The 24,072-nt window shown below is 36.2% G+C and overlaps 1 protein-coding gene across 2 annotated transcripts in view; it reads right to left on the reverse strand.

The window, feature by feature from the left end:
* Positions 1-24,072, reverse strand: part of TSC22D1 (TSC22 domain family member 1) — a 125,693-nt gene that overhangs the window by 68,623 nt on the left and 32,998 nt on the right. The window contains exon 3 of one of the 2 annotated variants that reach the window (XR_014256275.1): positions 22,798-24,071. The exons of the other annotated variant lie outside the window; for it this stretch is intronic. The gene's annotated coding sequence lies outside the window, so the exon portion shown is untranslated. Of the gene's footprint in view, positions 1-22,797; position 24,072 lie in introns of those variants that run through there. 2 annotated transcript variants of the gene reach the window in all.

The following is a 24,072-nucleotide window of genomic DNA, read 5'->3' on the forward strand; positions in this document are numbered from 1 at the left end:
CCATTCTGCCTGTGATGACTCAAAAAAATGATTAAGGCAGGGTGTGGATGAGTGGCAGTTTTTTTTAAAGTATAAAATACACACACACACACACACACACACACACACACACACACACACACACACACACATATATGGATTGAATTTCCAAAAGGTCACATCCAATTGGGTAGAACTTGAAGTGTGGTCCCAGGATAGGTAAGCTTCAGGGAAGAGTGAAGTGGGAATTCTAGGTAAAGAGGATGCATAAGAATAAGCAGGAGCTTACGTTAAGGTAGGTAGCATTTTTAAAATATGAGTAAGTAGTCAGCTAGAAGAAAACAGTAGGAAGCCACTAAAGATTTCTGAACTGGGTTGAGAGGGAATGTTTTAGTAAGATTAATCTTATGACTGGGAAGGAGGCAGGTAGGCTTGGAGGCTATGTAGTCAATAAGGTATCTCCCATGAATAGCCCAAAGAGCTAGTAACAGCCTGGACTATGGTGGTGATAATGGGGGTGGAAAGAAGAAGAACAAAAAAGCAAAACATATTACAGAATCAGAGATTACAAAACTGGATAACCCAGAGCATCTGCTCTGGGGACTCAGGGGCAAGCAGGTGGGGGGCATGAGAAAGTGGAGTCAAAGTGACTAAGCTTGGGAGCCTAGATGATGGGAACATCAGGACCATCCTTAATAGAAGCTCCAAGCTCAGGAGAAGGAGCCCACGCAGAACACGAGGCAGTTAGTCAGCTACATAGGACAGGGCAACAGGAAAGAGGCCAAGGCTGGAGATAAGGATTTGGAGTCGTTGGCAGAGTTTAGAGTTTAAGGACTGCGGCAAATGCTCCAGCAGTAAGTTGACAGAAAGGAACAGAACTAAGGAGAAAACTTTTACGTACCTATACATAGCTCATGGGAGGAGTGGTAAATAGCCAAGAAATAAGATAAAAAGAGCAGAAGTAAGGAGTAAACCAGAGTAGTGTAGTGTCAAAATAAGGAAGGCTCAAAAAGGAGTGAAAGACCAAGCTTAGAGAGGCCTAAAAAGGCAACGACTCAGACTAATATTATACTGAAGAACTGAGGATCTGAATTCCTTTCAAAATTTTACACTCAAAGTAAATATCTTATGTAGTGGTAGGGGGTTAAGAGGTACAAACTACTATGTATAAAATAAATAAGCTACAAGGATATATTGTACAACATGGAAAATATAGCCAGTATTTTATAATAACTATAAATGGAACATAATCTTAAAAAATTGTGAATCACTATGTTGTACACCTGAAGCTTATATAATACTGTACAACTCTACCTCAAAAAAAAAGTAAAAAGTAAATATCTTATATTAAATTATTTTTTAATGCTTACAAAGTCTAATCATGTAAGTATTGATGTTATTCCCCTAAAGCCAAGATAGGAAACTTCAAGTTCACAAAATACTATAGAACTGTAACTCTTCACACTGGAGAAGATAACAGTATGCTGAAAATAGAGGAAGTCACAGCTCCCTGTGATGTCAATCTCACTCGGTGTTCGGTAATTTCAAATACTATTTCATATAACAAAACTGTATTATGGAGTGAAATAAGACTTCACAGAAATTTCACACTTGCCTCAAGTTCATTCAAGTTTGTCTCTCCAATTCCCCCATTTGCCTTCTTTCTCCCTTATCTTTATCTTTGTCCTCAAAGAGCCTTATAATTCAGTATACTAAATGCTTAACATAGGGGAAGGCATAAGGTGCTATAAAAGCATATAAGAGGGGCCTTTTCCCAGTCTTGGGGAATCAGAAGCAATTACACAGAGGAATCACACGACCTTTTATCTGGGACACCAAAATAATAAATGCCAAAAACGTGAATAAAACTCTCAAATTTCACCTATGTCCTAAAGTTATAATGGATTTGGAAGGAATTAAAGTAAAAGCATGATGTTGACAAAACGGTGCCTGCAGTCAGGAGAAACTGACAAATGTTTTGCTTTTTATTTCAGTATTTTTAATGACTGTATGTCCTACGTCCTATTCTTCACGTATAAAATAGGCATATGAATTACCTTTCTGAATTCACTAACTCCTACATAATTAAAGTTCATTTAACCTCACCGGGATGTTCAAAGATAGTTGACAGTGAACTTCTGAGATTCACAGGCAAACTATATTTAGCCTGGGGTTAGCTAGCTTGGTTGAAGTATGATAATGAACCCATCGTTCTGAGGTTTATACACTCTGATAAGTCTCACTTTTCCATGGAGTAAACCTGGCAAGTTATTTTCAGTTGTGCTGCAGATGGTCACAATGTGGATTTAGCTTTAAAAAAAAAGAGAGAGAGAGAGATTGAGAAAAAGGAAATAAATCAGGATAACAGTGCCGCCTGGATTACACGTCTGGCATCCCAACACATCTCCCTGCTTCTACTCTTCTTCTTCTAGAATCCATTTTTCCCCATCCAGTAGCCAGTGTTATCTTTTAAAACACACACATAAGACTAAGTCGCTCACTGCACTCCAGCTTCAGTTAAAATCCTTCAATAGAGTTCTATTCACAGTGCAATAGGAACCTAACTCCCATGGGCCCCACAGCATCTGGCCCCTGCAACTTCATCACACACCAACGCCCCCTTGCTTCTCACACCCAGCCACCAGGCCTCCCTTCTGTTCCTTGAGCAAATCAAGCTCCCTCCCCAGCAGAGCCTTTGTACTTCCTGTGCCCTCTGCCAATACAGACAGAAAGAGACAGACACACAGCCCCCATGCTCAAGGAGCAAAGTGTCTCGTTGGAAAGAACAAACCATAGAACTATCTCATGAGGCCCCCACGTGATGAGCATAAATTGGCAGATGAGCATCAGTCTTAGCAGAACAAATTAAGTTTAGGGAAAACTGAAATTAATGCTAATAAGCCATATTCATTGAATGAGGGACTCTAAATTATTAGGAACAACCTAAGACCCAATGTAAACTAGAAATCTCAGCTTCTGCACCTAGACAGCATGCTTCCACACCCAGAGAAGCCAACAAATCTCCACAAAGTTATTACAACAATAGTAACCAAAAGAACGGTTCACTAACAATAAGAATGCTACAGACAACACCGGTGAAATTTTAAAGCCAACGTTACTATGCTGGCAGAGTTGTAAAAATGACCAAGAGGGCAGGGTGACAGTGATTCACAACAATGTGAGTGTACTTAATGTTACTGTACACTTAAAAATGGTTAAGGTGGTAAATTTTATGTTATGAGTAGTTTACCACAATTTCAAAGGGGGGGCAGGAGTAGGAAAGTGTCAGTACATCTTTAACGCTAAAAAACCTGGACCTCCTTGCCCTGGCAAATCGTAAAAGCTAAGAAGGTTATGCTCTAAGTTTATTAAATCATGACAGAGAGAGTAAGAATTTGGAAATGCTCACTGAATTAATTACTAGAACTAAAAGAGGAAAAAAAAAGAAGATACTCAAAAGAAGAAATATAATTGTACTTTTAACATGTTTATCTTCATTAATAATCAAAGCACACGTTAAAACAAATCAAACTAGAAAATTAGCAAAAAAAGGTAAACAATAATAATCTGGGCGAGGGAAATGAATACACTCACACACTGCTAGTGAAAGTAGAGTCAAGGCCATTTTGCCTCCAGTAACCTAAAAACACAACCTAGGGCTTCCCTGGTGGCACAGTGGTTAAGAATCTGCCTGCCAATGCAGGGGACACGGGTTCGAGCCCTGGTCCGGGAAGATCCCACACGCTGCGGAGCAGCTAAGCCCGTGCACCTCAACTACTGAGCCTGCGCTCTAGAGCCTGCGAGCCGCAACTACTGAAGCCCATGCACCTATAGCCCATGCTCCGCAACAAGAGAAGCCACCGCAATGAGAAGCCCACACACCGAAACGAAGAGTAGCCCCCGCTCGCTGCAACTAGAGAAAGCCTGCATGCACCAATGAAGACCCAACGCAGCCAAAAATAAAAATAAATTAAAAAAAAACCAAAAACCTAGAATTACACTGTCTGATCTACCATGCTCCCTTCTAGTCAGAGATCAATGAAGTGTTTATACACACGTATACACATGTGTGTGCATGTGTTTGTGTGCTAACACAAATACATGTATATGTATAATATATAAATATAATTAGATCCAGACTGTATGTGTGTAAAATACACACCACATACACACCACACACACACACACACACACCTTTCAGTCATTAGAGGTAACAACTGAAATGGAAGCTAATTTTCAAAACTTAATTCATCATGTGCTATGGCCCATTTCACAAACTAATATTTATTTTCTTACACAGTGTGCACTTATCTATGACCATTACAACCAAAAAACAGGAAAGCAATGGTAACGTCATTGTTACCGTAACAAAAATTAAATTATTTCATAATCACTAAAATATTAAGGAAAAATTGGAGAAAATGAACATTAAGCATAAATCAGAAAATTTCCCGGAAGAACTTATTAACCCCTATAAGTTCTAAGACAATCAATAACAGAAAATAAGCATTAAGTTTCACACTGAAAATGTGCAGGAACATTAAAATCTATTTTAAGTGTGCAGGATCTATCAAAACCTGAGCGTTTTAAAGTATTTTCCAGCCTAATGCTGTTATATTCTTTAAGTGTCTACAAATTAAATCAATCTCATGAATATGTCAACATATTCAAAAGTAGTTCTGACAAAGAATGAAGTTAAATATCCCAGAAGAAAACGAATATCCTGCTCCAAAGTGGAGGTAAACAAATTATATGTTAATTCACAGTATTTCTAATTAAACAAATTGTCTCATCCCCCTCAAAAGGGCAAAGTTAAAAACAGATTGCTTATTTAATTCATGGACAGTCCTAACTGTAACATCTAGCTATGAAAGTATCAAGGTTTCATCAAACCTTGCTTTAATATTTATCTAAGACCGTACAATGGTCTAATTCAGAAAGAGTTCAATAACCTCGGAAATGAAAAACTTTGAGGGAAATAAGGTGATGGAAAAAATCGTGAACTGTTGAATGAGGCTGACATTTATTTTAATTGACATGCAAATTATTTTAATCTTGAAGGACTATGAGAGAGAAAAACCCAATTTTTAAAACCATACTTTAAACTAGTAAACTCCATAATAGAGTATAAAAGATAATCTATTGATATCTGGTACCAGAAGAAAATATATTTAAAAAAATTTTTAATCTTAAAAAATTAAGTAAGACACTGAGCTGTGCTGATATTTAATATGGAAATTGACACTGGCGCCCTCGATCTATCCCCTGGTCAGATGGTCTCATCAATTAGTGCTCAAGCTGTGTTCCAGTTAAGGTTTCCTCAGTGGTAGTTCCACAAAGGTAGAGGAATGTTTAGTAGCACTTTTACTTGATCACTTTCAATGTTTTAAATTTAACTGCAGTTTATGGGCATCTGATTAAGTGAGTTTTATTAACTAAATAACCCACACCAAATGGAGAAATGGCTTTAAAATATTCCTGCAAAGGAATATAGGATTAGGATGATATTAATAACACAAACACAAGCAAATAAAAGGAAAATGGCATAGCTGAATACTTCTCCTAGCACGAACACCCTATCAACTACAAGTTGACAAATGCATCATGCTAATCAGATCTAAAAAAAAGAAGCCCCACAAAACTATCAAGTATTCATCTGAAATATGTATGTCCACCACCAAACAGGCAATCACAGCCTTAAATATATATTGTGCTTTGATAATTAATGAGTATGAAGCCATCACTGTTAGCAAGGTATCTAAAAATTGAACATCCAGAACATAAAATATCTATATTTTTTAACGACATGTTTTAAGCCATGCAATACTCAATCCAGTTCGCTCAACATTTTACAACACTCACAAAATACTCCTAACAAATAGTCATGTCACATTAGGAAAATACTTTGCTCTTCCTCCTATGGCAAACATGAGTAATTTAAAAACAAAAACAAAAACAGCATAGTAACAAATTAAAATGCAATCCTCCATCAGTAAACACTGCCAGAATTATAGGAAAGATTGCATAATGTTTGAAGAAAGAAGTACTGGAGCAAATTATGTAGTCCAAAAGGTTGGATATAAGATAAAAAGACACATTTCTTACACGTCTCAGCCTACGCTATTTGCTAGATTCTGTTTCCAATATAAAACATTGTGTTTTTGTGTATATGAAGAATTAAAGAAAAGTTTTACTGGAGAAGATGTACTCTCCACAGCAAATTTCTTTTTATAAATTGTATGTGTAACTTCTGATGGAGCAGCTGCTTTAACTAGAAAAGGGACTGTCAGATAAATCAGATAGCAACGCATGTGAAAATCAATGAGTCATTCCATACAGGCAAGTTATTGCAGCAAAGGAGTTGAAATAAGAAGTGTGCACTAGTATCATCAATGTGGTTAATTTTATTTTTTAAAAAAACCTTTAAAGTAGAAGAATCATTAGGGTATTTTTAATGAGATAGGGAACAGCTAAAAACAGCTATTAGGCTTGCTAGTATTTTTAATGAGATAGGGAACAGCTAAAAACAGCTACTAGGCTTGCTAGCTATCTACTGTAAAGAACGTAAAAGAATTGTTGAACTTAAAAGATGGGCTATGGATTTTTTCTTTTACAAAAAGAAAAACATTCAATTTGCTGAGCTTTTCTGTGATAAGAGGTTAAGCCACCAAGCACAATCTTCAAAACAAACACACTGAACTTGTACTTTCAATGTAAATGGAATGTTTCAACAGTTCATGAGAGAAAGACCGCTTTTTGGGAGTAACTTCTATGGGAATTTTAAAGATGGATGTTTCAAAACAGCTCCATCATTTTGTGATTGGTACTAAAAATGTTGAGAGAGTAATTTTTAAAAAACCTCTCATTTAAAAGCTTGGAACACCCAAAAGCTTGGAAACAGAATTTTTAACCCCTTTCAAAATCTTCCAGAAGAAGCACATCAGGTTTCTAATCCATTTCTTAAAATGACGGAAATTAAAATCCCTCCCATTAGGTGCAAGGTCAGACTATTAGGGGCCAGCCAAATATGACCAAAACCTCTGCGTAACTGCTGGATGGTATTAAAATCTTAGTCTCATGATTTAGGAATCATTGCCATTTGAATCTATGTATCTTTGTGAACCATCTCTGACAGCCATTTAAAAAGTATCAAAATAAACTGACCGTGGAATCTGATTCATATTGCTGTCAAAGAGATTAACCAAGATTTTTAAAAATTATGAAGCATGTTACAGATGGATGTTTAGAAACATCGTAACCATTTTGTAATTTGTACTGAAATGCTGACAGTGATCTAAAAAACCTCTCATATCTGCACACTCAGAATACATACTTAGGGCTTCCCTGGTGGCGCAGTGGTTGAGAATCTGCCTGCCAATGCAGGGGACACGGGTTTGAGCCCTGGTCTGGGAAGATCCCACATGCCGCGGAGCAACTAGGCCCGTGAGCCACAACTACGGAGCCTGCGCTCCACAACAAGAGAGGCCGCGATAATGAGAGGCCCGCGCACCGTGATAAAGATTGCCGCAACTAGAGAAAGCCCTTGCACAGAAACGAAGACCCAACACAGCCAAAAATAAATAAATAAATAATAAAAAAAAAATTTAAGGAATTCCTTTAAAATAATAATTCCACAAACTTAAAAAAAAAAAAACTTATATTGGGGTGAGCTTAAAAAAACTTTTGATTTATAGAGGTGAACAATAAAAAACTAATTTATATAACAAATTTGATCCCCCATTTCCTATCAAGAAGCCAAACTTGAATAGAAAATAAAATGAAGCCCAATTGACATATATATACACTAACATATATAAAATAGATAATAAGAACCTGCTGTATAAAACAATAAATTCAAAAAAAAAGAAAGAAAATGAAGCCCAAAAGCAGAGCCAGTAAGTAGTATCCAATTTTTGACTGAAAAATTATCAATATAGAATTTACATATAAATATCTCCATTCCTAGTGGAGTCTTCATGTCACAACAATTGAATACATTTCCAAGAATGTAAAAGAGGTGTTAAATCCTTTAGGATAACTTCCTCCTCATAATAGGTAACCTGACATATTTAGTAGACTAAGGAAAAAGGTAATCTAAATTTGGCAATACCGATATAGACCTTAAGAAACTGTATTATAGGGAGATGAATATATCTAAATAAAGGTTTCAGAATTTAGACTAATTAGAAGACATGCAAAAAATGTATCTTCATTCGAATAGTCCTACATCCTCCACCAATACCAGGAGTTCAGAGAACAAAGAAGGTAACTGGGAGGAGGTGATTACTGGTTTGTTTTTGTCTTTAATGCACTGAATTGTGCAACTAAAACAGCAAAGCTCTGGTTCATGTGAAAAGTGGAAGCAAAGCTGATCATTGTTAAAAACCTGATAGCCATTACAAGATTGTTTTTAATGACTTTTTAAAGACAATACTGAAAAATACAAGAGTTCATTAAGTCACATTTTCCATGAAGAAAAGGCTTATATTTAGAATAGTAGAATGCCACCAACTTAAAAAGTGGACGACATATTTAAAATGTTTTAAATTACTTATGAAAAAAATGACTGAGTCCTTATAGTTCAAACTAGAAATTTTAGGAAGTATTTTATAAGCTATTTTATACAGATATATTTTAATTAATGTGATAATAGTGACTGACTTTTAAATATGAAGATTATTCTCTGCTTTCAAAGGACTATTATAAATTTAATTTTGAAAATAAAGAAATACAGTACCATTCTTAGCAAAGAAATTTGTTTATAAGTTTTTAAGATGCCCAAGGTAATTAGTTCCCTATTATTTCAGACATATTCATTTTCTCAAACTTATCAGTACCTCAGCAAGAAAAAAAAGTTCTATTCTTCGGTGTACTTTTTGCTCTACAAAAAGACAACTTGATTGGAAGGGAATAAATAGCTGTTGTCCTGCAATGTTCTTTGGCACCACTCAATTTTCCAAATAAAAATGTACGCTAAGCTCACAAGTGGCACGGAGCTATTCTAAAGAATGTTGGGCAATTCAAGCAAGAAAAACAAAAAGAATATAATGTACATTATCTCAAAACAATGACTCACAGTTAATGAGTATTTTAAGTGATTGCAAAAGGCTGAAGGGATTAGTTTATTCCAACTACCAAATGCCAGGCTACCAGGAGTGTTTTATTACTCAGAATCTAGAAAAACAGGCCTTAAAACTACAAAAAGGTTTTTTTGATAGATTTTTAAAGTTTCCTTTGAGAAACATACGATGTTTAATGGCAAACTGAGTTTTTCCATTCTAAATTTCTCTAACACAAAGCGTAAACTGAGTCAAGGCAAAAATTAAGTCGTATAGAAACGACGCCTTGGGCCCACTATAGGAACGGTGCAGAGAATCTCACGAACTGAGGCATGGAAACAGAAATGCTGGCAGTGCGTATCTTCCTATAAGAACGAAAAGTATGAGCGAAAAAGAGTAAATTAATGAAAGAAAGGAGGAGCTAGACAAACAAGATTCACTTCACATCACCGTAAATGTTTTTTAAAAGTATTGTTCTTAAACTCAAATTCTCACTAAATATCCCTTTCCCAGAGATGATCACAAGTCAGCATCACTTGGGAGTTCAGGAAGTCATCAAACCTGCATTTAAAGACAAATCAAAACTAGCTTGAATATTTTATTTCCAAAGTTAGAAACAAATCTAATTTCTCCGTTTCGGAAGCCCTGAACAATGGAACCATGATTAAGTGCCAATTATTTTCGTACAGTATCGGAGTCTAGAAATAAACTCTAGGATATTTTTCTCAAATTACATTCTTTTATCATCCAAGAAAGGCAGGGGGCTGGAAGAAAATATAACAGTTCAAGTTAATTCAGCTTTTACAGAAAATTCTTTCAATAACATTATTGTGAGCTTATCTTCCATTGATTACTTTCCTTCCTTTTTTTTATTCCTTAGTAGAAGAAAAATAAAGGTGGCATCTTAAGAGTTGATGAAATGAAGGGTACAAGCCAGTTACTGTGCGAAGTACTGGCAAACGGTAACCAAAAGCAAACAAGATCCTTGGTCTCTTAGAGACTTTTAGCTAGAGGGAGAGATGGCACACCAAAATGTAAAACTGTAAGCACTGATACAATAGGTACATGGCACTATGAGAGCAAACAGATGGTGATCTAACCTGTTCAAGCACATCCGAGGTGTTCCTGAGGTAAGGAAATGACCACCCAGCTAAGGCAAAAAGGATGAGGGAGAGACAGAGTAAAAACAATAAGAAGTGACCAAGGGTGAGAGCAGAGAGGTAAATAAGAATGTAGTCTTTCCGGGTTTCACAGATGACATTAAGGATTTTTGTCTCTATTCTACCCGTGGATTCTAACTAAGAACAACAGGAAGCAGCTGATTGTTTTAATTAAAGGTATAATATCAATCAAACTCGTATCTTGAGACACATCACTCTGGCTGTACTGTGGAAAATGAATTTGATTAGCACAAGGATGTATACAAGGAGACCCATTAGAACTCTTATGGTTCAAGTTAGGAAGTAATAGACTAAGCCAGGACACTGACAACAGAGAAGTAGGTTATTGAGATTTCAGACACAAAAATCAACAGGACTGGATAACAGATGGGGTAAAGGAGGTGTGAGGAATACACATATGCAGAATGTGACCTAGGATTCCAGCATGCATAACTTGGATGCAGGGGGTGATAGTCACTAAACCGAGGAATGCTAAAGGAAGACATTTGAGGGGGGAAAGATCATAAATTCATAAAACATGTTGGAAGTGCCCTTGGGGCACACAGAAAGGAAAAGAGATGCCAAGTAGGTTGTTCGATCTCTAAAGTTGGACCAGTATTATTGAACTTGAGTCATCAGTATAAAGGTAATTAGTCTTAGAGTATGGATAGAGACGCAAAGAACTAAGAGATAACGACTGAGGAAACAGCCTTAGAAACTCCAATACGTAAAGTAAAGCCTGGGTAAAGAATGGGTCTGCAATACAGACTAAGAACCAGCCAGAGAGATATGAGTAAATCAGAGGAGTGAAGACTCACAGAGTCCAAAATGTCAGAAGAGGAGAATGCCATCGATCACGTTGAATGCTGAGAGCACACGTGTGACAAGGTATGAAAACGGTCTGTTTGATTCAGTGATAAGGTCACTGATCACCTCAATAGTATTATTTCAATGAAGTTAAGAGGTAGAAACAAGCTTGGAGTAGACTGAGAAGTGAGTGGCGTTGAAAGAAACGGAGAGAATGTTATAGAGAATGTTAAGTTTGCATAAATACAGGAAGAGATGGGGCAGTGCCTACAGTTAGATACCATTTTTTTAAAACTGGAGACACTTTAACATGTTTTTGTGCATATGAGAAAGATCTAGTTGAAAGGAAGAGTTATGAAAAGGAATAAAAAAATCATCTGAGATTTTTTTTGAGACATCTGAGAAAGCAGAGGTAATGTAACGTAGAGCACAGGTAGAGGATAAAAAGGATGGGTGCTGCAAAGGTAAGATTCATGTTTGGCATCAGAATGAAGTCTTTCTCTTTAAAGTAGGAAGGGAGGTATCTGTTGAGAAAGCTGCATATTACTCAATGTAAGTGTATTCTAAAATAATAAAAGTTTAGTTAAATGATGGAAACACTTGTATGTTTATTTCAGTACCTGGCACATGGAAAAATGCTTTATATAGATTAGTCTATTTAACCCTCATAACAACCCTGTGCAGTATGTTTATTAGCTCCTTCACAGATGAGGAAACTGATGTGCAGAGAGGTTAAACAACTTGCCCAAGGTGAATGGCAGCACTGAGTACTCAAAACCAAACACTGACTCTATAGCCAAAGCTCAATCAGTATGCTGGACCATCTCTTGGTGGGCGTGAGACTGACCCTAAAGCACCCATACTGTCAGTACTGATTGATGGTTTCTGGAACACTTAATATCCTAAGTCTCGTACTGCTTGGATGAAAGTTATGTTGACCCCATTATTAAATAATATTAACTTTATTTATGGCCTAGGCAGTAAGGCTTCATAAATAAGCCTAGGTAGTAAGACTTCATAAATTGACCTCTGTAATCACTACTTCACACTACTGAGAAAGAATCCCAACGATTTTTTCTTTTTTTAGTCTCCTATTGCTTATTTTGCAGGACTACGGCAACTATCCAACAGCACTAAAGTGGCGTTGCAATTCACCTATTTACGTGTGGATCTCCCTCACTAGATTTGGGCATCGCAAAGGCTGCCTACGCCTTCCTCAATGAAATATTTGTTCAGTGCCTACTGTGTGACAGCTACTCTGCCAGGTGCTAAGAAACAGTATAAACAAGACAGACGTGATCCCTGGTCTCAGGAAGTCAGGCAATAAACAGATAAACAATATATGCTTTTAAATTGAGAAAAATACTAGGAAGGAATCAATATCAGAGAATGGAGGTCAAGATGTAGAACTGGGGCTTCCCTGGTGGCGCAGTGGTTGAGAATCTGCCTGCTAATGCAGGGGACACGGGTTCGGGCCCTGGTCTGGGAAGATCCCACATGCCGCGGAGCGACTAGGCCCGTGAGCCACAACTACTGAGCCTGCGCGTCTGGAGCCTGTGCTCCACGACAAGAGAGGCCGCGATAGTGAGAAGCCCGCGCATCGCGATGAAGAGTGGCCCCCGCTTGCCGCAAGTAGAGAAAGCCCTCGCACAGAAACGAAGACCCAACACAGCCATAAAAATAAAGAAATAAATAAATATTAAAAAAAAAAAAAAAGATGTAGAACTGGATGTTTAGCTATAGTGCCGAGGGAAGGCATCTCTGAAAAGGAAACATTTAAGCTGAGACCTAAAAGCAGAGGAAGGGGCATTCCAGTCACTGGGAATCCCCTAAGATAGGGGATAAACAATTTAGAGACTAAATGAAATAAACCCAAGGTTGGCTGGAGAGCAGGAGTAAGGGTAAAGTTGGAGGTGAGATCATAGGCCATGATAAAGAATTTGGATTTTATAGTTTTTACAAAGAAGAGCACTGAGTATTCAGCAGGAAACAGTTACGATTTTATTTATACTTTAAAATCATTATAAATCCTATTCTATGAAGAACACAGAAGTCAAGAGATAAAACAAGGAGACCAGCGAGGCCTACTGCAATAGTTCAGGCGAGGAATGATGGTAGCCTGGAGCAGAAGTTGCTAGATGAAAATGGTGAGAAGTTGGGACAGGTTTGAGAGAGATTTAGGAGGTAGATCTGATCTTTGAAAAAGGAGTAAAGGCAATTCAAAGGTGAAAGGACAGTCTTTTCAAAAAAACGGTGTTAGAACAAATAAACATCCACATTGGGAAAAAGATATATCAATCTAAACACTGACCTTATCTCAACACCGAAGAGGATATAGAGATGGAAAATAAGCATATGAAAAGATGCTCAATATCATGCCATTAGGGGACTGCAAATTAAAACAATGAGATACCACCACACATCTATCAAAGTGGCTACAATTCAAAACACTGACAACACCAAACGCTGGCAAGGATGTAAAACAACAGGAATTCTCATTTACTGCTGGTGGGAATGCAAAATGGGACAGCCACTTTGTAATACAGTTTGGTGGTTTCTTACAAATCTAAGCATAGGCTTACCATTTACGATCCAGCAGTTGCACTACTAGGTATTTTTCCAAATGCATTGAAAACTTACGTCCTCAAAACACCTGCACACAAATGTTTACAGTAGCTTTCTTTACTCATAAGTGCCAAAAATTGGAAGCAACCAAGATGTCCTTCAATAGGTGAAGGACAAACTGTGGCAGATCTATACAGTAATAAAAAGAAATGTGCTATCAAGCCACAAAAAGATAAGGACAATCCTTAACTGCGTGTTGCTAAGTGAAAGAAACCAGCAGAAAAGGCTACATACTGTATGATTCCAAATATATGACATTCTGAGACGGACAAAACTAGAGAGACAGTAAAAACATCAGTGGGTGCCAGGGATTGAGGTGGTGATAAAATATCCTAATGGTGGATACATGAAATTACACATTTAGCAAAACCCATAGAACTGTTGACACAAAGAGTGAACCCAAATGTAAACTATGGACTTTAATGTATCAAAACTGGTTCAACTACAACAAAGGTACCAAACTAATGCAAGATATCTGGTAGCAAGGGAAACAAGGGAAGGGGAATTAATATAGAAACTCTCTGTACTTTCTGGTCAATTCTTCTGTAAACCTAAAAGTGCTGTAAACAATAGTAACAAGGTTAAAAAAAAAAAAAAAGTCCCAAAACAAACAACTGGACTAACGAAAAACAAATAGATTGTATATGGGAGGTGAGGAAGAGACCACTCCATGGTTTTTCACATAATGATTCCGCACTGAGATGAAGAGAAAAATAGTCCAAGGTTGGACATGTTTTTTAATTTTAATTTAAGTAGTTTAATTAATCCACTTGATATCCAAGTGGATATCAAGACTGGAGCTTTGAGGAGGTGGCTGGGCAGGGGATAAAAATTGGGGGAGTTAAAAAAAGAAAAAGTATTAAGCCATGGGAATGGATAAAATCATCTAAGTGTAAAGGAAGAAGAGGTGAGAGGAAAAACTCAAGGACTGAGAAGGGCATTTCAGAAGGTAGGAGTGTTCAACTACACTGAATTCTGCTAAGAGGTCACAAGGCACAGGTAAGCATCCAGTGGATCTGGCAACAGGGAGGACCTGGGTAACTTTGATAAGAGCAGTCACAGTGGTATGAGATGCAAAAGCCACATCGGGATAGACTGAGAAGTAAATAAAATTTGAGAAATTGTAACAATATGAGTAGATGATTCTTGGTAATAAATGTGAGTAGAGACTGCAGTAGAAGTTAGAGGGTGAAGAAAAGGTCAAGGTGGCTTCCTTTTCTTTTTTTTTTTTTTTTTCTCTTTTTTTTCCTCTTTTGGCCACACCGCACAGCATGCGGGATCTTAGTTCCCCAACCAGGGATCGAACCCACATCCCCTGCATTGGAAGTGCAGAGTCTTAACCACGGGACTGCCAGGAAAGTCCCGCTTCCTTTTCTTAAGATAACATATGACAGCATAATTAGATGGTGATGGGAATGATCCAGTAGAGAGGGAAATTTGCTCATAGAAAATACTAAAGCCACAAAATCCTTGACAAGATACAAAAGACAGATCCAGGCTCTAGATAACAGTGGGAAAAAGCCTTTGAAAAGAGGGGTATGGGGGTAGAAGCATCTCAATATCTCCAATGCTTGGGAGATGCATGAAATTTGGTAAGTGGATGCTCAAGAGAATTAAATGAATCAAATTAAAGTAGTGAAATGCTTTTAGAAGGCACCTAGCAAAGCACCACTACGTGTAAATGTTAGGACTCAAACTAAATTGGAATTATACTTAATATCAAAGAAGACAGAAATAGAGTGTAAGGCAAAATAAATTTTAAAAGGACAAAGCCAATGAATAGAAAAGTTACAAACAAGATAGATACAAATCCAACTATATCAATATTTCTTTAAATGTAAATGGTTGAAATATACCAATTAAAAGACAGAGGCTGTCAAATGGATTAAAGAAAAAAAAGACCTGACTGTATGTTGTCTATAAAAAACCCACATTAAATACAAAGATACAGGTAGATTAAAAGTAAAGGGATAAGAAAGATACCATGATAATACTAATTAAAAGAAAGCTAGAATAACCACATTAATTTCAGGAAAACCAGACTTCAGAACAAGGAAAAGTTATCAGGGATAAAGAGGGGCATTACAAAACAATGAAGGAGTCAAGTCTCCATGAAGACACAACAATCCTTAATATATGTTTGCTTAACAACAGAGCATCAATATATGTGAGCCAAAACGGACAGAACTCAAATGAGAAATTGATGAATCCACCATTATACTTAAAAGACTTCAACACCGCTCCACCAGTAACTGACGGATCCAGCAGGCAGAAAATCAGTAAAGACAGTTGAACTGAACAGCACCATCAATCAACTGGATCTAACTAACATCTAAAGACTACTTCATCCAACAACAGAATATACCTTCTCAAGCTCACATGGAGAATTCACCAAGATTAAGGGCCATAAAACACACCACAAAATTCTAAAAGAATAGAAAGCATACTAAAAGTACGCTCTCAGACACAAGGGAATTAAACTAAAATTAGTAAGATACCAAATATTTACAGATAAATGAAAAACCCCTAAATAGTTAGAAATTAAACAACACCTCTAAATAATACATTGGTTTCAAAAGTCTCAAAAGAAACTTTTAAATATTTCAAACTAAAAGAACATGAAAAAAGAATTTATCAAAATTCTGGGATACAGCAAAAACACTGCTTAGAAAGAAGAGCGACATAAACCTAAGGCAAGTAGAAGAAATAAAAATTAGAGAAGTCAATGAAACTGAAAACAGTAAAACAGAGAAAAATCAACAAAACCAAAGTCTGGTTGTTTTATCAATAAAATTGATAAATCTCTAACTGGGCTAACAAATAAAATGAAAGAAGACACAAACCACTAATATCACAAAGGAAAGAGGAGCCACTACTACTGATCCCATGGATATTAAAAGGATAGTAAGGAGTATTATGAACAACTCTATCTCCACAAATTTGATAACTTAGATGAAATGAACCAATTCCTTAAAAGATACAATCTACCAAAACTTACACAAGAAACAAACTGAAAAGGCTTGTATCTATTAAAGAAGTTGAATCAACAATTAATAACCTTCCCAAGCACAAAGCACAAAGCCCAGATGGTTTCACTGATGAATTCTACCAAATGTTGAATAAAATGACACCAATTGTCTACAATCTCTTTCAGAAAATAGAAACGAGAACAATTCCTTACTCATTCTATGAGGCAAGTCTAATATCAAAATCAGACAAAGACATTACAAGAAAGGAAAATTACAGACCAGTGTCTCGTTAACCTTGATACAAAAATCCTTGACAAAATATCAACAAATTGAATGCAATAATATGTAAAAAGAATTATACACGGGCTTCCCTGGTGGCGCAGTGGTTAAGAATCCGCCTGCCAATACAGGGCACACGGGTTCGAGCCCTGGGCCGGGAATATCCCACATGCCGCGGAGCAACTAAGCCCGTGTGCCACAACTACTGAGCCTGCTCTCTAGAGCCCAGTGACACAACTACTGAGCTCACGTGCCACAACTACTGAAGCCCATGTGCCTAGAGCCCGTGCTCCGCAACAGGAGAAGCCACCGCAATGAGAAGCCCACACACCACAAGGAAGAGTAGCCCCTGCTCACCACAACCAGAGAAAGCCTGTGCGCAGCAACAAAGACCCAACACAGCCAAAAAAGTAATTTAATTAATTAATTAATTAAAAAAGAAAAAAAGAATTATACACCATGGCCAAGTTCCATTTATTCCACATATGTAAAGCTGATTTAGTATTCAAAAATCAATTAGAAACATTAACAACTAAAGAAAAAATATCATCATATCAATATATACAGAAAAAGCATTTGACAAAAGCCAACACCAATTCATGATTTAAAAAAAAACACACAAACAAAAAACCTTTGAGGAACCAGAACTAGAGAACTTCCTTAATGTGATAAAGAATATCTACAAAAAACCTACAGCTAACGTCATACCTATTGGTGAGAAACTAGATGCTTTCCACCAGATATCATGAACAAGACAAGCAAGTCCCTTCTCACCATTCTTATTCAACATTGTTGTGGGAAGTCCTAGCCAATACAATAAGCAAAGGAAGTGAAAGGTATAAAGACTGAGAAGGAAAACATAAAACTGTTTTTGTTTCCAGAAGACATGACTGTGTACACTTAAAGTCCCTAAAGCAAGGAAAAAATACCTGCAATTAGTAGGCAACTATACCAAGGTTGCAAGATACAGGTAAAGTCAATTGTTTTTCTATATATCAGCAATGAACAACTGGAATTTAAAATACACCATTTGCATTAGCACCAAAAAAAAAAAATACTTAGGTATAAATCTAAGAAAGTGTGTCTAGACTGTGAGGAAAAACCACAAAATGCTGATGAAAAATCAAAAAGATCTAAATAAATGGAGAGTAACTGCAAGTTCATAGATAGGAAGACTAAATATGGTTAGATGTCGGTTCTTCCCAACTTGATCTTTAGATCCAGTGCAATCCCAATAAAAACCCCAGCAAGTCATTTGTGGACAAATTGATTCTAAAGTCTATATGAAAAGGTAGAAGACCTAGAATAGTAGGCACAATACTGAAGAACAAAGTCAGAAGTTTGACACCCAATTTTAAGACGTACCAAAAAACTATAGAATTCAACACAGTATAGTATCAGCAAAAGAACAGACCAATAGAATGGAATAAAGAGCCCAGAAATAGATCCATACAAATATAGTCAACTGATCTTTGAAAAAGGAGCAAAGAAAATTCAAAGGAAAAAGGACAGTCTTTTCCTGAACACTGGCCTTACACCTTTCACAAAAGTTAACTCAATGGATCACAGGCATAAAGGTAATACTCAAAACTGTAAAACTTCCTGAAGATAACATAGGAGAAAATCTAGTTCACCATGGGCTTGACAATGAGTTCTTAGATACAACACTAAAAGCACAATCCATTAAAGAAAAAAACTGATGAAGTGGACTTCATTAACATTTAAAACTTCTGCTCTAAGAGACACTGTTAAGAGAATGAAGACAAGCCACAGACTAGGAGAAAATACTTGCAAAACACTTATCTGGTATAGGACTGATATCCAAAACATTCAAAAAACTTTTAAAACTCAACAAAAAGAAAACTGATTTTTTAAATGGGCAAAAGACCTGAAAAGACACCTCACTGAAGAGGATATACAGATGGAAAATAGTATCGTTAGAGAATTACAAATGAAACAGTAAGATGCGACTATACACCTATCAGTGGGACTACAATCCGAAACACTGACACCACCATACGCCTGCAAGGAGACAGGACAACAGGAACTCTGGTTCATTGCTGGTGGGAAGGCAAAATAGTCCAGCCACTTTGGAAGACAGCTGGGCAGTTGCTTACAAAGCTAAGCATAGGCTTTACCGTAAGATCCAGCAATTTCACTACCAGGTGTTTTTCCAAATGAGTTGAAATCTGTCCTCAAAACACCTACACATAAATGTTTATAGCAACTTTGTTCATAAGTGCCAAAAACTGGAAGCAATCAAGATGTCCTTCAAAGATGAATGGAAAAAAAAAAAAAAAAAGATGAATGGATAAACAAACTGTGGTAAATCTATATGATGGGATACCATTCAGTAATATAAAGAAATATGTTATCAAGTCACAAAAAGACATTGTATATCGCTAAATGAAGGAAACCAGCCTGAGAAGGCTAAAAACAAAACTACAGATTGCCAGAGGTGGGGAGGGGCGGGAAGGGAAGGATGAATATAGGTGGAACATTTGCAGGCAGGTGAAACTATTCTGTATGACACTATAATTATGATACGTGACATTACGTATATGGCAAAACCTGCAGAACTGTATGACACGAGTGAACCCTAATGTAAACTATGGATTTCAACTAATAATGATGCATCAGTATTAGTTCATTAATTGTAACAAAATACACCACACAAGATATCAACAATAGAGCAAACTATGGTAAGGAAAATTGTATAAATGGGGGCGGGCAGGGGGAAGACTGTACTTTCTGGTCGATTTTTCTGTAAAACTAAAACTATTCTCAAAAAATGCATACTAAATCAAAAATCCCTTTTATCTACTTTAAACACTGAGGTTCTATGTGAAATTTTCCTGAGAATATGCATTCTTTTTGGCAAAGATATTTGACAATCAATGGTGTGATAGAATTCTTTAGATTTTGACAAATCATCTTTTAAATGCCATTTTTGTTGCTTGATTATGTGTCCTTGGGCAGGCGCGGTAACCTCTGAGTTCCAGCATCTTTGTGTGTAAAATAAAAAATTACCTTTCTCATAGGTCAACCGGATCTAATTAGATAAACATATGTAAAGCACCTAGCAAAAGCTGCACAGAGTAGGCATGTAAATGGTTGTTCTTTTCTTTCTCCCTCATTTGTCCCCAAATTCTAACTCAGGTAAGGTAGAACACAACCTGTCTCAAACCAGTATTTCTCAAACAAAGGTACGCATACCCTAAAGGTACATGCAACCATTAAATAAACACCTTGTATCTTCCTGGAGCTCAATTTAAAATCTGGGGGGAAAAAGCTATATAACTGGTAACTTAAAACACTGTTATACCAAAACAACGTTGCTACAGTATTTGCACTATATTTCAAGAAGCAACATAAGACTGTGCTTTCATTAGACTTTTGGTCACACTCTCAGACTTCCAGGGCCACTTCTCCACCATCTTCAGCTGTTTGGGGTGTATCTCAAACTTCTCCACTGAAGCACTGACTTTCCTTTCTAGTTTTAATTATGCTACTAAACACAAGTTCATTTTCTTCTCAATGCCAGTGCCATGTCAACAGTTTAGCTCCTAAGGGCCTGGCTCCTCTTAAATTACTAAGGACAACCTGAAAAATAACATTTTACATTACACAAGCCATTTAATATGGAATTTATAGTTATGTGAGTCAGAATTAAGCAATAATTGAAATGAAGATGGTACTTTTTTGATTGCTTTCTCAAGGTCTTAGCTATTACCTTGAGCCAATTTTTTTCTTTTCCTCTGAACTGTGCACATTAGTCTGTACTGGCCTAATTTTTTGAAACAAAATTTTTTGCGTATCACTTTGTAACTCTTTTGTCCAAGAGAATCTTGTAAAATTAAGCACCTGACTGGCTAAATACGTAAACAAAATGGTATGAGTCACAGGGCTAAACACAGGCTGAGCGTGTACTGTGTTGGTTCAGTGTCACACATTAAGAAGAATAATAAACTGAAGCATGTTCAGAGAGCTACAAAACTCTTAAGGATTTCAAAACCATGCTACATGAATAAGAGCAAAAAAAAAAAATGGAGGTGTGCTTAATCTTTGGGGGGGGGGGGAACTTGCGCTTGGAATTGATGGAGTATAACAGCCATCTTAAGATACCTGAAGGCTATCATATTTGAAGGGCATCAGACTCGCTCTATGTTGTCCAGAACTAGGACTAACATGATGAGGCAATAAAGTACAGTTAAGTATAAATCTCTGAGCCTGGAGTCAAGAGACTTGAATCCTACAGCAGACCTTTAATAAACTATGTGATATTAGAAATACATGTATTGTTCCCAGATATCAATTATCTTGTATGTAAAATTTTACGTATTTTATTTTACAGATAAGGATGTTAACCTAGCTAATTTCTAAGGTAATTTTCAAATAAAAAATGACATGGAAGCATATTCTGGGTCAACTTCTTACCATCAGAGCATCCCTGAACATGGAATCAGCTACCTCACTGACGTAGTGAGTGAGTGCTGTCACTAGATCACAGCAATATGATCATTTGCTCTGCATAAAGGCAAATGCAGACTAGACAGCAAACTGTTTTAAATAAAAGCCAAATGTCCACGAGCTGATGTCCTTATAAAAAGAATCAGATAGGATGGAAGGTTACTGTGTTTTCTATATTGCCATCTATTGAGTAAATTATACTAGTAATGTAATTCTAGAGAAAGAATTCTAAATCATTTTTCTAGCTCACCTGTACTGAATACTGCATTTCCCTTTGTTTCTAGATATACTACATATTATGCTAACACTTGATTCTTTGAACCTACTTAATATACCTTACAGAATAACAGTATAACTTTGTCTGAACAATTTTATATACTAGCCAACAATATTATTTCTTAATCCTTAATATAACAGATTCCCGAGTTACAGTGTAAGTGAATGTTTATAAAACTCAAATTTCTCAAACCGAAGTTAAAATTACTCAGTACAGCTACTGTTTTCTAAATTCTAGGTTTCATTTAACAAAAACAGGCATACACAGCAAACATGAAGCCAGGCAATAACCTCAAAGAATCTGTACTCAACTTTCCATTCAAAGTACAATATTTTAACAGTTCTCAGGGCTTAAGAAATACTAAATTAAATATGGATCATAAACATTAAGAGAGCAAGGGTAGGAGATGCCACGGAATATATTCAGGCCAGGTACCAAAAGGGTACAATGTCTGCAGATACTTGTTTCTAAATGCACTCCAAAGTCATACAAAAACAAATTAGTGGTTTATCCATTGCTCTTCTCTGGGAGAGATTTTTAAGAAAAATTATTTTCCTAATTCTACATCTGTCTGAAAATCAAAGGATATCTGTTGTAGTTTACTTTATCATCAGACATTGCACTGAACACATTTTGAACATTTTTCTACCTATGCCATACCTTACCTCTTGAGTAGAGATCCCTTTGATCGTAATTCCTGAAAACTCCGATGCACCCTTCACAGTTCCCTAACGTTTTTTTACTGCAGTGATCTAATTACTTTAGATGTACATTTAGTGGGAAAAAACTTTAAAGAGCACCTATGTGCTTATTTTGGAAACACAAATCTTTCACATTTCAGGACTACGTTAATGTGAATTTTTTTAAATGGGAAATAAAAATACCTGAATTTTTAAAAATCAAGAAATCGCTTAGGACATCTAGGCACTGACATTTTGCTCAATTGTTTCAATACAGCAAAATACAGTAAGATCTGTGCACTTATTTACAATAAGCTACAAGGTCAGTACTTTGCAGTCACACTGCTTATGTGACATTTACCTTTTTTAAAACAGAAGCTATGTTAAAAAACTGTTTCCTCACTAAGGAACAAAACAAAACTTTTTCCTATAGCTAATCCCATGAATCATGGTGAAACAATAAGCCTACGTTCTTACACCTCGGAGATAAAGCCATGTTCAACATTCTGTAATGTTTTTATTTTGAAGCTATTGACAGTGTAGGGAAAAGTCCATGTAATGAAAATTATTTAAAACTCTCATTTCACCATTATTTTTACAATATGTTTGAAATTTCCAGTGCCAGATTTTTATTTAACCCCCCAACCCTACCCTTCTATACACATATAGTTAAGGCTTATAAATTTTTTTGGATTCAAGGAAAATACAGCCTTCCATCTTCCATAGAAATACATTATGTCTGTAAACCTTTTAATAGCTTTAACTCTAAAAAAAAAAATTTTATCCACAGAATCTTTACTCATCTTTCCCAAACTTACCAGACTAATAAAGTCAAGAATTTTAGCTCCTCTCCCGCCCCCACCCCAAATACAGTAGCTATTCTAAATCATAATTTCCTTTTATAATTCTCATTTTTCAGAGTATAATTTCTTCAGGGAGCCAAATTCTTTCATTTTAATCCACAAATTGTCATTAATCAAACTTTATTTCTTGCCTAGGACCCTATCATAATGTTCATTTTTTAATTTTAGGAGTCCACTTCTTATGAGTTTTCTTCAAATCAAAAGAGAAATCTCCTCTTGCTTCTAGCAGACTCTGCATAGGAAAGCTAAATTGTTCCAGTGGCTTTGATTAAGTTTATGTAGATATAAAGACAAGAATCATTAAAACCCAATTTTATCCTTTTCCATGTTGTTTTGATAAGGTTAAAAGCAAGAGACTCTAAGATTTCCCCTTCTACAATTATTTGTTCAAGGAGAACACTAAAGTATAAAACATTTTCTTCTCCTATTAACAGCACCCACAAATTGGGTAGTTCTCCAATCAGCCGTTACTTTCAAATATTCTTTTTCTGAATAGAGGAACTGTCTTTTGTATGCTATTTTGTAAGGGTCTTTGTTTATCAAGATCTCACTTTAAAAGATTTGACCATATTACTCCTGATATTTATGATATTAACTCGAGTTTTAATGGTTTGCAAAATTGGCATACAAAAACGGCATCTAAAAAAATCCAATTCTGGAAACAAAGCTAAGATGAAGCTAATCAGGAAAATGCAAAAATAGACTAAACAGATCACCTATTTCTTACATTTGGCACTGGGTGACCCAATGAGAATCATTTTAATTCAACAGTTTAAAATAATTTTTTTTCTCAAAAAAGTTTAACATATACAAGGATAGGATATATATTCAGAAATACTTAGAGAAAGACACATAAAATTAAAATACACTTAAAAATACTGTTGTAGTTTCCATTTTCTACTCC

The sequence above is a fragment of the Balaenoptera physalus genome, assembly GCF_965194825.1.
Source record: "Balaenoptera physalus genome assembly, chromosome: 18".
NCBI classification, from domain to species: domain Eukaryota; kingdom Metazoa; phylum Chordata; class Mammalia; order Artiodactyla; family Balaenopteridae; genus Balaenoptera; species Balaenoptera physalus.